The sequence below is a fragment of the Cornus florida genome, unplaced genomic scaffold (assembly GCF_030987335.1).
Source record: "Cornus florida cultivar Cherokee Brave unplaced genomic scaffold, ASM3098733v1 CherokeeBrave_3.0.0_Hap2_Chr11, whole genome shotgun sequence".
NCBI classification, from domain to species: Eukaryota; Viridiplantae; Streptophyta; class Magnoliopsida; order Cornales; family Cornaceae; genus Cornus; species Cornus florida.
In genome coordinates this window covers 50,225,110-50,241,810 of record NW_026775581.1, presented here as the reverse complement: position 1 = coordinate 50,241,810, position 16,701 = coordinate 50,225,110, and positions in this window count along the sequence as shown.

Genomic DNA, 16,701 nt, shown 5'->3' with positions numbered 1-16,701 from the left:
TTAGTTAAAAGATTATATATTTTTTTCTTTCCTCAATAATAATATAAGAACTGACGTTTTTTGTTATATGCATTACCATATTGTTAATAATAAAATATTAAATAAATGAAATTAAAAAGTAAAATTCATAATTAGGAGTTCGACTACATGTAATTTATTTACCATATCTAGCATAGTTAAATTCTGTAATATCCTTTTTTTCGTATTTGTTTATATTAAAAAGAATAAAAATAAAAGCCTACTATATTTTTATGCCATTCAATTATTTTTTCTAATTAAAATTCATTTTTTTTGATCTATTTTTTTTTTGATCAAATGTCTATCTCATATACTTATAAATATATATATGTTGAAAAATAAACTTAATTTTAGTATTTAATTAATCATTTTAAGTATTTGTCTTACATAGTATATGTGGGCATTTAGCATGTTAGTGGGTAGTAAATTATCTTAATGAGAATTAGTATATGAGAGTTAGTGTGATGGTGAAGGTTATGTAAAACCAAGGGTCATGAGAGTTAAGACTAAATAGTTATGTTAGTGAGAATTATACCTATTAAATATCATGTTAGTGGGAATAGTGAGTGTAATTGGGCATTGAAATGTAATTGGTTACATATATCTTAGAGCCTATATAAACTCATGTACTATATCTATTTTAAGTGAGTAGAAAAATAAGATGAATTAATAGCAGTGAAATAATTTTCCAAGTATTCCTCCATATCCTCTTCTCTTCCTAAATATTATAGTGTTGTGTGTATGTATCTAGGCCATTATTTCCAACAAAGTGGTAGCAGAGAAAAAGACAACAAAGTGGTAACAGAGCCAAGGTTTCATGTTCAGAGCCTAGACAATCCTGAAGGCCCGACGAAGTTGATCTTAGAAGGTTCAACATTTTTAGAAAAAAACATGTTTCTTCTTGATGATGATGAAAAGGGGAAAATGTATTTTCTTAGTGAGAAGATGATGTTCTCTAATTACAAGAGAATGAAAATCATCATGACTTCATACCTCAAAGCATGTGATTTGTGAGATATTGTTGGAGAAGATCCAAAGAGTGGCATGTCCAACAAGTTTCGTGAAAAGAAAGAAGAAAATGCATTGGTAGTGTTGCAAAAGACAATACATCAAGAAATTTGGGAGTATTTTGGAGAGTCCAAAACTTCAAGTTGTGTTTGGAAGATGCTCGAGACCATCGTTTCCAATCATAGAGGTGAATCACTACCCATGGAGTATTGGGTACAATGCTTTGAGGATGATAAGTTTAAGAAGGGTGATTATGAAAGTCTTGAGGAGAAATTTGTGAAAAATGAAGAGGCGTACAATATAAATGGAGTTGAAGAAATTGAAGATTCAAAAGTTGAATGCCAAAGTGAAATGGTGAATAAGGAAGAGATAAAGAAAGATGTTGAAGAAGATATTGAAAAAGTAGAGGAGATTGAAGTGGAAAGAGAAATTAAAGAAGAAGAAAGTATTAAAGAAAAAACAAAAGTTGATGAAATTGGTGAGTTAACAGTTTCAGGTATGGTTACAAATTTCACCTTGAAAGAAGTTATATTTGACTTATTTGATGAAATTATTATTTCTTCATATTCATCAAATAATGCTTATTTTGTGGAGAATGATGAACTTCTCTTAAAGAAAATTGTTCCAATTAATTATGAGATTGAAGCTAAAGGTGAGAAGAATTTTTTGAATTATTTTTTACAAGATAGTTCGAAGAATTTGGTAACTGACATATGTTGGGTGAATATGGAGTTATTTTTTGATTATTCTAAAGAAAAAGCACATAAGATGTTCAAGAAGTTTCAATAATTCAAGAAGAGAGAAAACGAATGGTGCGCCCATGTGAAGAAGATAAATGTTGATCATAAGAGGGCATTATTCAAACATTTGAAGAAGTTTCACAAGCCCTACACATCAATGGAAATGGCCAAGAAGATTGAAGCTATTGAAGGAGGTGGAATTGAAGATCAACCATCGAACCTTTGATCAAGCTCCCAAGATTAATAAGAAGGTTTTTCAACTTACAAAATCAAATTTAAAGGGGAGTGTTGAAAAATAAACTTGATTTTAGTATTTAATTAATCATTTAAGTATTTGTCTTAGATAGTGTATGTAGGCATTTAGCATGTTAGTGGATAATAAATTATCTTAATGAGAATTAGTATATGATGGTGAAGGTTATGTAAAACCAAGGGTCATGAGAATTAAGACTAAATGGTTATATTAGTGAGAGTTATACCTACTAAATATCATATTAGTCAGGATAGTGGGTGTAATTGGGCATTGAAATGTAATTGGTTACATATGTCTCAGAGCTTATATAAACTCATATACTATACCTATTTTAAGTGAGTATAAAAATAAGATGAATTAGTAGCAGTGAAATAATTTTCCAAGTATTCCTCCAGATCCTCTTCTCTTCCTAAATATTATAGTGTTGTGTGTATGTATCTAAGCCACTATTTCTGTGACGACACTGGATTTTTCAACCCAATGTGTCCTGTGATGACCCAAAGTGAATCTAAAATGCGGAAGCAAAACGAAAACAAGTCCATAGAGATGTACGTTATCCCTAGGACACAAGAATGAACTTTCAAAGAGTTTTGAGGCTCAACGGAAACAAAACAAGGACAAGGGTATCAAAACCCTACCAAAAGAAGGACCAAGGGTAAAATGGTCATTTTACCCTAAGAGGAAGGAATTTGACTTCCAACAAGTCAAATGAAATGAAAAACATCTAAAAACATCATTTGGTAACTTTGCATGAAGTCCCAAGGCCAAAGGAAGAGAAATCCCGAAAGAACCCTATCCCAGTTCGAACCAAAACTGACGCCCTCTCACTAAAACATGGATATCTTGAGCTAGGAGAGGAATCTAAAACTAAAATTAATACCATTGGAAAGTTTATTTCGACGCGGTCAATTTAGACATAAGAACAGACCAATTCGAAGTTGAAACGAAGAAGTTACGTCAAATCGAAGTTGGAAGGCCAAAGCTGAACCTGCAAAACAACTCTGGAGGACTTGAACAGGTTCAACATTCTTGAACCAGTTCAACATGGATAGAACATCCATGCTGGACCAAAAAATTCACCTTGAACCCATTTAACATTCTTGAATCGGTTCAACTGCACCAGATCAGTAAAAATGCAGCAGAAATAGTAGAAAAGCAGAAAAATGAGTTTGCAATGCGGTTTTCGAGTTCAAGATGACATTTTTTGAAAAAATTTCATGACGAAACTCCCCCTAAAATCACATTTTCTATTTTTCAGAGTTGAGAACGGAATTTATTTTCTAAAGGAAATCCCCAGAATGCCCTTAAGCCGAATTATACAAGAAAAATGTGAAATGAGTCCATAGGAGGCTCACTTCACCAATGAAAGAGTTTTTCTCAACAACGATCATGTACGCAAATGTAAATAGTGATTTTGAGCGCGCGGGAATGGTCTGCGGCTCCCAGAAATGGCCAAGTCAAAATTCGACCCCCTCGACGGCCAAAAAGGCGAAAATGAACTTGAAATGAAAATTTTGAAAATCAAAATTGTAAAATGGAGTCAAATGACCGTTTGGCCCTTGGCCACACTTCATACATGATTAATGTGACCCTATGAAAGAATGAAAATGGAATTCCCACACCCGATGCAAACATGGTGAAATAATAACTTGGCATTTTTCAATATTTTCATAATATTTCATGAAGTCAAAATTTACATTGGATACAAAATACATGTCATTGGCCTCAAGTCTCATCTCATACATGTCAAATACAATACAAGAGATGTAATTATGTACACATTACATATATGGAATCAAATATACACATTTTGACATAAAGGGCTATAAGTAACATTTCAAGCCAACCTTTACAAAAATTAAAACCTTTAAGTCTACATTCATCCAAGCAATAATGAACATCACGAACCAAGTCTTCGTTCCTGAACAAAACCCCAGTAACTGCGGGGTGAGTAAACAAGTTTACTCGTAGAGAATAAGCATGCATAAACTCAATTTCTTTATAGATTTTTACATTAACTTGAAACAATACAAAATGGTCATGGCACCTAACGTCTATGTTAAGGTGAGACTCAGGGAGTATCCTAAGCTACCTTAGAGTATAAATCAACAAGAATCATGAAATATAGACATATATGAAACGAATTAAGGTTGAGATAATCCAAAGAACATGATAAGAAGGATACTTGAATATAGATCAACGTGAATTGCATTATCAATACAATTAAGCAAGGTTTGGAATAATCCATATAACACGATGAGAAGAATACCCGGATGTAAATTAACAAGAATTACATTATCAATGCAATTAACATGATTGGGACATTCCAATTAACAGGACAAGAGTTATACATGAAACTAAGAACAATACATAATATCTATGCAATTAAACAAGGATGAAATATTCCTTAAAACATGAAAAGGCAAGTATACGAGACACGAGTATACTAAATGGAGTCTAGATACAAGAAGCAAGTGTACAGTTTCAAGTATGCTGAATATGGTCTAAATACACGAAGTAAGCATAATGTCTATGAATTAAACAAGGTAGGAAATACTCCATATATCACGACAAGGTTCTTAGATCTTCAAGAGATAACACTTGAAATCTAAGGGTTTAGAGATTTTGCATGTTGATATAAATCATTACATGTGGTCCATTCCACTTAGAATCTAAGTCAAGTTACATGTATTGGATCATTCCTAAGTCACGATAGCATAAAGTAACATGAAATGAGATAACTAAGAAAATTAACAAGATTGAAACAATTCAATTAAAACGACAAGGATAAGGTGTGAAATCAAGGATAATGCATAATATCTATGCAATTAAACAAGAATGGAATATTCTATATAACATAACAAGTTTAATATATGATATCAAGAATAAGGCATAATATCTATGCAAGTAAATAAGATTGGAACATTCCAATTAACACGATAAGAGTTATACATGAAATCAAGAACCAGGCATAATATCTATGCAAGTAAACAAGATTGGAACATTCCAATTAACACGAAAGGGTCTTAAATCTTCAAGGAATACAACACTTGAAATTTAAGGAGTGAAATCACGGATGAAGCATAAAATCTATGCAATTTACAAGATTGGAGCATTTTACATAACACGACAAGTTTTAAATCTTCAAAGAGTAGCAACTTGAAATTTAAAGAGTGAAATCAACCAATGTGATACTCGAATATCGCCCGGATTAAAACCGTACTCTTGGGATCACTTTTGGGCTACTAACCCATGGGTACCTTCCCCTAGTGCGCACTATAGTATAGGGAGCTCTCTATCTCCCGTATTAGAACCAAGTCCTAGCTATGTCAATTATTGATTGATATCCCAAGTTCCAAAATCAACAAGTTGTGCAAGTCAAGATAGTATCAAGATACAAGAAATGCATTAACCACGTTTCATGCACAACCAAGATTTTGGAACACACAAGTCATGCCCTAAGTTCTCAACTATGATGGCATGTGAAATGTCAAGTAATCATAGTGTGCATCTATATAGTCTTCAACCAAGATATATAGCACATTTAATCCATGGATGTAAATATACCACAAGTATAAGATTAATGATCTAATTGTTTACTAAACAACACATGAGTAATCAAACCATTCCAAGATAAGGGTGCAAGTTCATTAACTACATTAATAAAGCTAAGTTGCAACAAGTCATGATACATGATAAAAAGGTAAAAGTCCCATGAAATACAAGTCTAATTCATTAGAACACTAAGTAGGAATTAATTAGCATAATTAATTGATTTTTCTAGAAATCAAAGTTGTCCAAAAAATCTCAAAATAACATATATGAATGTCCATTCTATGGTGATTGCAAATATCACATCAATTTCACAAAGTGAGCAAGATATAATCATGTGGAATTTAATTAATCTAAATTAATTAAATCTCTAGATTTCAAAAGTTGTCCAAATTATTCCAAATAAATATATAACAAAGATTAAGTCATGGCCATGCCATATATCAAGTCCAAAATGGAATACAAGTAAAACACAATTAACTAGAATTTAAATCAAATTAAATTCATTAAATCTCTAGATTTGAAAACTCATTCAAATAGCTCCAAATAATTATATAACAAAGATCAAGTCAAGGCCATGCCATATATCAAGTCTAAAATGAATTATATGCAAGCTATGATACATCATTAATTTCTCAAATTAACAAGAGACATGCATACAACTTGTATTTCATACAAAAACAAGTAAAACCACATGGAAAAATAAATTATAACACTCCCTACCTCACAAGAGGATTGTTCCTCTTGAATCCAAGGCTAGCAAGCACAAAATGGTAAACCCTTCTAGGGTTATGTAGAGGAGAGTGAGAGGAACAAAAAGTATTCCCAAGGTAAAGCTTGGAAATCAATGGAAGGCTCTCAAAAATCAAAGTCAAAGCTTAAGGCTTTAAGCTTCATCCATGGAGGCTAAGGTTTTCTTGTGAAGGATGATGAAAATTGTGAAGGAGATGAAATATGAGTGGAGGATTTAGAAGTCCTCCATTCACTAGGTGAACTAACACCATGGTCAACACACACACACACAAACACACACATGCAAGACCACATTTGGAGCCTACACTTGTCACCAATCTATGGCTTCTTCTTAGGCTTAATCTTAAGCCTACACTTGTCAACCATCGAAGCCAACAAGTGCACCAATTCTAGGCCAACAAATGGGTGAATCTGCACCTTCCACATGTCATCATCCAAGGCATCTAAGTGCCCCCACACAAATGTCAACAAGTGGACCAATGAGAGTGTAACACTTGTCACACTTTTCGGAAATTGCAAAAGGTCCTTTTTGAAAATATCTTCCTAATTAAATTACAAAATGGTCCCTAAGACGAAAAATAATTACTTTAAGTAATGACACAAGTAACCCTAAAAACAAGAAAGTTTTCAAAGAAAGTGTGCATCCACACCCCTAAGGAAGAAAGTGCACAAATGTCATGCATTTCTAGGAAAGTAAAAATACACATGGCATGAAATTTAAATATTATGGATGCATGCAAAATTGGAATCAAATCCGAACACGAAAAGTGAGGTTGTGCCAACAAAGTGACATATGGGAAAAAAACAAAAAATGAATAGTGTCCGAAAAGTGAAAATGCGGAAATGACTCGGTCCTCAAAGGAAGTTGTCAATCCAAACGAAAGAGTCTAAGAAACCATTTCCAAGTACTTAAGATGATACCTAGTGACGAGAAACAAAACTCGAAAAAGAAAATTAAACAGAAAAAAATTTATCAGTAAAATTTAAGAAAAAGGAAAGGGAGGAAAATGACAATTTCAAATAACGTGGTATCAGAGAATATATATATATACATACACACACATTATCTAAAACCAAAAATATGATATAAATAATATAATAATGTTATATTTAATATATAATATTAGTAAACATATAAGATTTGAACTAGTTGCACTCATAAATATAAATTTTACTTTTATAATTATTTTTTTGTTAGTAGGGTGGGGGGGGGGGGGGGGGGGTGTTTGGCCAAAAAAAAAAAATAGCAAAGGTGGTTTACTACAAAACTATGAAAGTGAGGGGTTAAATGCATTTTACCCTTTTATTTTTTTGTTAGTTCAACAAGTCCAAATACTCTTAGGATGTCACGTGCAAAGTCAAATGGGTTGTTAAATTAACTACGGGTTGGAAGTTCTCGAAATTTGCAATATTTTGTAAAAGTCCAATGTGTTGGTAAATTATGAACAAGTTGAAAAGCTTTGGGAGTTATGCACTTTTGCCTACCTACAGAGTCTAGTGGGTTGCAAAATTACGAACTAGCTGGACTTATCATGACATGTGCAGAACTCTATATTTTGTGATCAAATTTTGATTCCTTTTCCCATGAACCTTGTTGGGCGTCCAAAAAGATTTGAAAACACCTTTTTCCTAGTCTTACTTGGACTCTCTTCTCTATAAAATTATTTTATGCTTTAGCTCAATACATGTTAGTGAACACATTCTTAATTGTATTCAATTATTGTTCACATCTCTTTACATATGTACATAAATACTTGATTTACAAGTAAAGCTAGCTATAATATAATCCGATTGAATAAGGGATTGATACAAAGAAGGAAGTAAATATGACTTGTAAAGGAATCAAAATATCTTGGTGATAAAGAAAAGATCCCTAGTCAGTAGTGATTGGGATTTGTGACGACCTTAGATTTTTCAACCTAGTGTGTCCCGTGATGACCCGAAGTGGATCTAGAATGCGAAAGCAAAACGATAACAAGTCCATAGAGATGTACATTATGCCTAGGACACAAGAATGACCTTTTAAAGAGTTTTGAGTCTCAATGGAAGCAAAACGAAGATAAGGGTATCAAAACCCTACCGAAAGAAGGACACAGGGTAAAATGGTTATTTTACCCTAAGAGGAAGGAATTTGACTTCCAACAAGTCAAATAAGATATAAAAAAAAAAAACATCCAAAAACATCATTTGGTAACTTCACATGAAGTCCCAAGGTCAAAGGAAGTGAAATCGCAGAAGAACCCTATCCCGGTTTAAACCAAATCCGACACCTTCTCACAAAAATAAGGATATCTTGAGCTAGGAGAAGAATTTGAATCTAAAATTAGTACCATTGGAAAGCTTATTTCGACATGGTCAATTTAGACTTAAGAACAGACCAATTCAGAGTTAAAACGAAGAAGTTACGTCAGTTCAATGTTGGAATACCAAAGCTGAACCTGCAAAACAGTTCTGCAAGACTTGAACCGGTTCAACCTCCTTGAACTAGTTCAACAGGGGCAGTACACCCATGCTGGACTAAAATTGACATCGTGAACCAGTTCAACCTTCTTGAACCGGTTTAACTTGACCAGAATTGAACAAATGCAGCAGAAACAGTGTAATTGCAGAAAAATGAGTTTGGAACACAATTTTCGAGACCAAGATGACATTTTTTGGAAATGAGTCCATAGGAGGCTCATTTCACTAACAAAAAAGTTTTTTTTATGAAAACGATCATGCATGTAAACGTAAATAGTGATTTTGAGCACGCGGGAACGGTCCGCGGCTCCCTGAAATGGCGGAATCAAAATCCGACCCCCCAATGGCCAAAAAGGTAACAATGCACTTGAAATGGAAAATGTGAAAACCAAAATTATGAAATGGTTTCAAATGACCATTTGGCCCTTGTCCACACTTCATACATGATTAATGAAACCCTATGAAGGAATGAAAATAGAATTTCCACACCCGATGCACCCATGGTGAAACATTAACTTAACATTTTTTAATATTTCATGAAATCAAAAGTTACATAGGATACAAAATACATGCCATTGGCCTCCGGCCTCATCTCATATATGTTAAATACATTACAAAAGGTGTACTTATGTACACATTACATAAATGGAATCAAATATACACATTTTGACAAATAAGACTACAAGTGGCATTTCAAGCTAACCTTTACAAGAATTAAAACCTTCAAGTTTACAATCATCCAAGCAATGATGAACACCACGAACCAAGTCTTCGTATCTAAACAAAACCCCCAATAACTTCGGGATGAGTAAACAAGTTTACTCGTAGGGAATGAGCATGTATATACTCGATTTCTTTATAGATTTTACATTAACTTGAAACAATTCAAAAGGATCATGTCACCTAATGTCTATGTCAAGGTGAGACTTAGGGAGCATCCGAAGCTACCTTAGAGTATAAATCAATAAGAATCATGATATATAGACATATATGAAACGAATCAAGGTTGGGATAATCCAAAGAGCATGTTAAGAATGATACTTTAATATAGATCAACGTGAATTGCACTATCAATACAATTAAGAAAGGTTTGTAATAATCCATACAACACAATGAGAAGAATACCCGGATGTAAATTAACAAGAATTACATTATCAATGCAATTAACATGATTGGGACATTCCAATTAATATGACAAGAGTTATACATGAAATCAAGAACAAGGCATAATATCTATGCAATCAAACAAGGATGTAATATTCCATAAAACACGGAAAGGAAAGTATACGAGACACGAGTATACTAAATGGAATCTAGATACAAGAAGCAAGTGTACAGTTTTAAGTATGCTGAATGAGGTCCAAATACACGAAGTAAGCATAATGTCTATGCAATTAAATAAGGTAGGAAATACTCTATATATCACGACAAGGTTCTTAGACCTTCAAGAGATAACACTTGAAATCTAAGGGTTTAGAGATTTTGCATGTTGATCTAAATCATTACATGTGGTCCATGCCACCTAGAATCTAAGTCAAGTTATATGTATAGGATCATTCCTAAGTCACGATAGCATAAAGTAACATGAAACGAGATAACTAAGAAAATTAACAAGATTGAAACAATTAAATTAACACGACAAGGACAAGGCGTGAAATCAAGGATAATGCATAATATTTATGCAATTCAACAAGAATGGAACATTCCACACAACACGACAAGTTTAATACATGAAATCAAGAACAAAGCATAATATCTATGCATGTAAACAAGATTGGGACATTCCAATTAACACGAAAATGTCATAAATCTTCAAGGAATACAACATTTGAAATTTAAGGAGTGAAATCACGAAAGAAGCATAAATCTATGCAATTAACAAGATTGGAGCATTTCACATAACACGACAAGGTTTAAATCTTCAAGGAATAGCAACTTGAAATTTAAACAGTGAAATCAACCAATGTGGATACTCGGATATCGCCCGGATTAAAACCGCACTCTTGGGATCACTTTAGGGCTACTAACCCATGGGTACCTTCCCCTAGTGCGCACTATAGTGTAGGGAGCTCTTTATCTCCCGTACTAGAACCAATTCCTAACCATATCAATTCTTGATTGATATCCCATGTTCCAAAATCAACAAGTCGTGAAAAACAAGATACAATATATATATTCAATGCACTTAGCCAAGTATCATACACAACCAGTCATGGAGGTCACACGAGGTATGCCCTAGGCATTCAAGCTACGATGGCACATCGAATGTCATATAAGTAAATGTGCATGCCAACAAGTCAATTCATAACTTCAATTCGAAGAATACTACCATGTGATCATATAGTAAGTCCCAAATCATAATTTTGACGAGAGTTCAATGTCAAAGCATACTTAACTCAATGGATACATAAAAAAGGAAATTTAATCAACTCAAAGGATTAGATTCTTAAGACTATGAGGCAACTCTGAATATTCCAAGAATAAGATATGTCAAGGATCATGTCTAAAACAAGTTTAATATCAAGTTACAAGTTCATTTCATACAAGATACATCATTGTGAATCAAATTCCATACAAAGGAGATGATTTAATATAAGTCTCAAAATTTATCTGATTATTCTCTATTTGATAAACGTGAAAGAACTTGTCAAGAAAATCATGAATACCAAGTTAGAAACTTAATCAAGTCCATGGAACCAATGTTGTAAATATACCACTAGTATAAGATCTATGATTTAATTATTTATTTAACATGAACAATTAAACCATTCCAAGGTAAGGGTGTAAGTTCATTAACCAAATTAATGAAGCTAATATACAATAAGTCATGATATATGATAAAAAGACAAAAGCCCCATGAAATAGAACGTCCAAATCATTAGAACACTAAGTAGAAATTAATTAACCTAATTAATTAATTTATCTAAAAATCAAAGTTCTCCAAAATTTCTCAAAATAATATATGTGAATGTCCATTCCATGGTGATTGCAAATATCACATCAATTTCACAAGGTGAGCAAGATAACATCATGTGGAATTTAATTAATTTAAATTAATTAAATCTCTAGATTTCAAAAGTTGTTCAAATGATTCCAAATAAATATACAACAAGGATTAAGTCATGACCATGACATATATCAAGTCAAAAATGGACTACAAGTAAGGTACAATTAAGTAGAATTTAAATCAATTTAAATTCATTAAATCTCTAGATTTGAAAACTCATTCAAATGACTCCAAATAATTATATAACAAAGATCAAGTCAAGGCCATACCATATATCAAGTCAAAAGTGAGTTATATGTAAGCTATGATACATCACTAATTTCTCAAATTAACAAGAGATATGTATACAACTTGTATTTCATACAAAAGTAAGTAAAACTACTTAGAAAATAAATTATAACACCCCATACCTCATTAGAGAAGAGTCTCTCTAGAATCCAAGGCAAATCAACACAAAATGGCAAACCCTTCAAGGGTTATGAAGAGGAGAATGAGAGGAACAAAAAGTATTCCCAAGGTAAAGCTTGGAAATCAATGGAAGGCTCTAAAAAATCAAGGTCAAAGATTAAGGCTCTAAGCTTCATCCATGGAGGCTAGGGTTCTAATATAAAGAATAATATAAAATGTGAGGGAGACAAAATGTGAGTGGAAGATTTAGAAGTCTTCCACTCACTAGGTAAACTAACACTATGGTCAACATACACACACATATGCAAGACCACATTTGGAGCCTACATTTGTCACAAATCAATTGCTCATTCCTAGGCTTAATCTTAAGTCTACACTTGTCAACCATCTAACCCAACAAGTGCACCAATCCTAGGCCAACAAGTGGGTGAATCTCCACCTTCCACATTTCATCATCCAAGGCATCAAAGTGTTTCAACACAAATGTCAACAAGTGGACCAATGAGAGTGTGACATTTGTCACACTTTCTGAAAATTGCAAAAAGGTCATTTTTGAAAATATCTTTCAAATTAAATTGCAAAATGGTCCCTAAGACGAAAAATAATTACTTTAAGTAATCACATAAGTAACCCCAAAAATAAGAAAGTTTCCATAGAAAGTGTGCATCCACACCCTTAAGGAAGAAAGTGAACAAATGGCATGCATTTCTAGGAAAGTAAAAATACACATGGCATGAAATTTAAATATCATAGATGCATGCAAAACTGGAATCAAATTCGAATATGAAAAGTGAGGTTGTGCCAACAAAGTGACAAGTGGAAAAAAGACGAAAAGTGAATAGTGTCAAAAAACGAAAATGTGAAAATGATTCGGTCCTTAAAGGAAGTTGTCAATCCAAACAAAAGAGTCTTGGAAACCATTTCCAGGTACTCGAGATGACACCCAGTGACTAGAAACAAAACTCGGAAAAGAAAATTAAACGGAAAAAAATTATTTGTAAAATTTGAGAAAAGGGAAAGGGAGGAAAATGACCGGGTCATTACAACCTACCCTCCTTAAAGGAATTTCGTCCCCGAAATTAGGAACATACCGGAACAAACAGAATAAGAACCGAACACAAGGTCAAACCAAAGGACAACACATGAAGCACTGAAGGACAACTCCAGAAGTCTCAAGATCAACTGAAGGAACGTGAAACCATGAACCGAGACAACACCTCATACGAATCGACATGTTACCTCAATGTCAACCACCAAGAGAATCCCAAGACAACGAAACGTTGAAACACGACAAAAGAAGAGAGTGACAAGATAGTACGAATAACAACCAGAACTCGCCCATACTTACTCATCAGTAAGGTAGCATGATAGTATAAGGCACTAGTTCATAACATGGCCCGACTAGGTCAACTCAAAAAAACCCATTAATATGGATGACATTAATATTGGAAATGATCATTGCCAAAAGCACCACGGAAACTAGGCATCTGCGAGAGTTGGGGTAGCTAATCCCAAAACTCTGACAACAATGTCATAGGCACCGCTACGCTTAAGGCCTTAGATCTACAATGCAAGTAGAACCAGCAGCTCCTACATTGTAAAACACCCTTGACACTCCCCGACCACATCGTGAAGCCATGAAGGAAAAGAAAAATGAAACGGTGCCTCCCTAGCGCACATCTCACTCCACCAGACAAGGATTGCGATTCTATGCTCACATGAGCCCTACTCGCATCAACCGTCAAACCAAGGTCTCGAAACATCTAACCAAGAAAACAGACAAGAAGGTTCCCGACATGGGTCCTTACAGGATGAATTTCTCATATCCAAGGAAGAAACTCGTGAAACAAGAATGCATCCAAGGGATACGACAGACCCAAAGAGACAATGTCAAAACCAGTCATGAAAGTAAACAATTAGCATGCAACATAGTAACGAACTACCTACTCACACAAGTAGTAAAAATCACGTAAGACATTTTAGTGTATACAGGAAGAGAACGTAAACCATGATGATATGCTGCATATAATCATGTCAAGATGAACAAGTGTATACAATGTACTTAGGCAGATAAACATATACCACATGTTAAAACAACAAGCAGGTACTATGTGTTAAGGTAAACAAGCATATATCACATGCTAAGACAGTCAAGGTAAACTCTTAAACAAGTTGCCATATAAGCAAACAAACATGTTATCATACCAGGATATGTTATCAAGAAGAAAGTAAGACATGGTACGATAATACACGTGAATGAAAAACGTAAGGTATGTCGACATATGTCGCATACGGTCATGCTAACATAAGCACGCAAACATGATATCACACCAGAACAAGATACCAACCCAGACTATATTATCAGGAAGCATATATACACATAAAGCATGCTTAACAAATAATAGATGTCTCAAAACACCCGAGCATGTGAACATGTTATCACACAAGACATGTTGTCAATCAAGACATGTTATCAAGATACAAATGACATATCAAAGAAAAACAACGTGAGCATAATATGAACCCAAAACCTATCGTCCAAGGTAATCGAACTCAGACGCTCTGATACCACCTGTGACGACCCTGGATTTTTCAACCCAGTGTGTCCTATGACGACTCGAAGCGGATCAAGAATGCGAAAGCAAAACGAAAATAAATCCATAGAGATGTTCGTATCCCTAGGACACAAGAATGGCCTTTCAAAGAGTTTCAAGGCTCAATGGAAGCAAAACGAAGATAAGGGTATCAAAACCCTACTGAAAGAAGAACCAAGGGTAAAATGGTCATTTTACCCTAAGAGGAAGGAATTTGACTTCCAACAAGTCAAATAAGATCAAAAACATCCATACACATCTTTTGGTAACTTCACATGAAGTCCCAAGGCCAAAGAAAGTGAATTCCCAGAAGAACCCTATCCCGGTTCAAAACAAATCCGACTCCCTCTCATAAAAACAAGGATATCTTGAGCTCAGAGAAGAATCTGAATCTAAAATTGGTACCATTGGAAAGCTTATTTTGACACGGTCAATTTAGACTGAAGAAAGGACCAATTCGGAGTTAAAACGAAGAAGTTACATCAGTTCAAAGTTAGAAGACCAAAGCTGAACCTGCAAAATAGGTCTGCAAGACTTGAACAGGTTCAACCTCCTTGAACCGGTTCAACATGGGTAGTACACCCATGCTGGACCAAAATTGACATCTTGAACTAGTTTAACCTTCTTGAACCGGTTCAACTTGACCAGAATTGAACAAATGCAGCAGAAACAGTGTAATTGTAGAAAAATGAGTTTGGAACGCGGTTTTCGAGACCAAGATGACACTTTTCGGTAAAATATTGTGAAGAAACTCCTCCTAAAACCACGTTTTCTATGTGACAAAGTCGATAATGGAATTTATTTCCCAAAGAAAATCCCCAAAATGCCCATGAGCAAGATTTTTCAACAAAAATGTGATATGAGTCCATAGGAGGCTCATTTCAGTAACAAAAGAGTTTTTCATGAAATCGATTATGCACGCAAACGTAAATAGTGATTTTGAGCGTGCGGTAACGGTCCGCAACTCCCGAAAATGGCCGAGTCAAAATCTGACCCCTCAACGGCCAAAAAGGCAAAAATGAACTTGAAATGGAAAATGTGAGAACCAAAATTATGAAATGGTTTCAAATGACCGTTTGGCCCTTGGCCACACTTCATACATAATTAATAAGACACTATGAAGGAATGAAAATAGAATTCCCATACCCGATGCACCCATGGTGAAACATTAATTTAACATTTTTTAATATTTTATGAAATCAAAGGTTACATAGAATACAAAATACATGTCATTGGCCTCCAGCCTCATCTCATACATGTTAAATAAATTACAAAAGGTGTACTTATGTACACATTACATAAATGGAATCAAATATACACATTTTGACAAATAAGGCTACAAGTGGCATTTCAAGCCAACCTTTACAAGAATTAAAACCTTCAAGTCTACAATCATCCAAGCAATGATTAACATCACGAACCAAGTCTTCATACCTGAACAAAACCCCCAGTAACTTCAGCGTGAGTAAACAAGGTAACTTCGGCGTAAGTAAACAAGTTTACTCGTAGGGAATGAGCATGCATAGACTCGATTTCTTTATAGATTTTTACATTAACTTGAAACAATTCAAAAGGATCATGCCACCTGACATCTATGTCAAGGTGAGACTCAAGGAGCATCCTAAGCTCCCTTAGAGTTTAAATCAACAAGAATCATGATATATAGACATATATGAAACGAATCAAGATTGGTATAATCCAAATAGCATGTTAAGAATGATACTTGAATATAGATCACCGTGAATTGCACTATCAATACATTTAAACAAGGTTTGGAATAATCCATACAACACGATGAGAAGAATACCCGAATGTAAATTAACAAGAATTAAATTATCAATGCAATTAGCATGATTGGGACATTCCAATTAACACGACAAGAGTTATACATGAAATCAAGAATAAGAC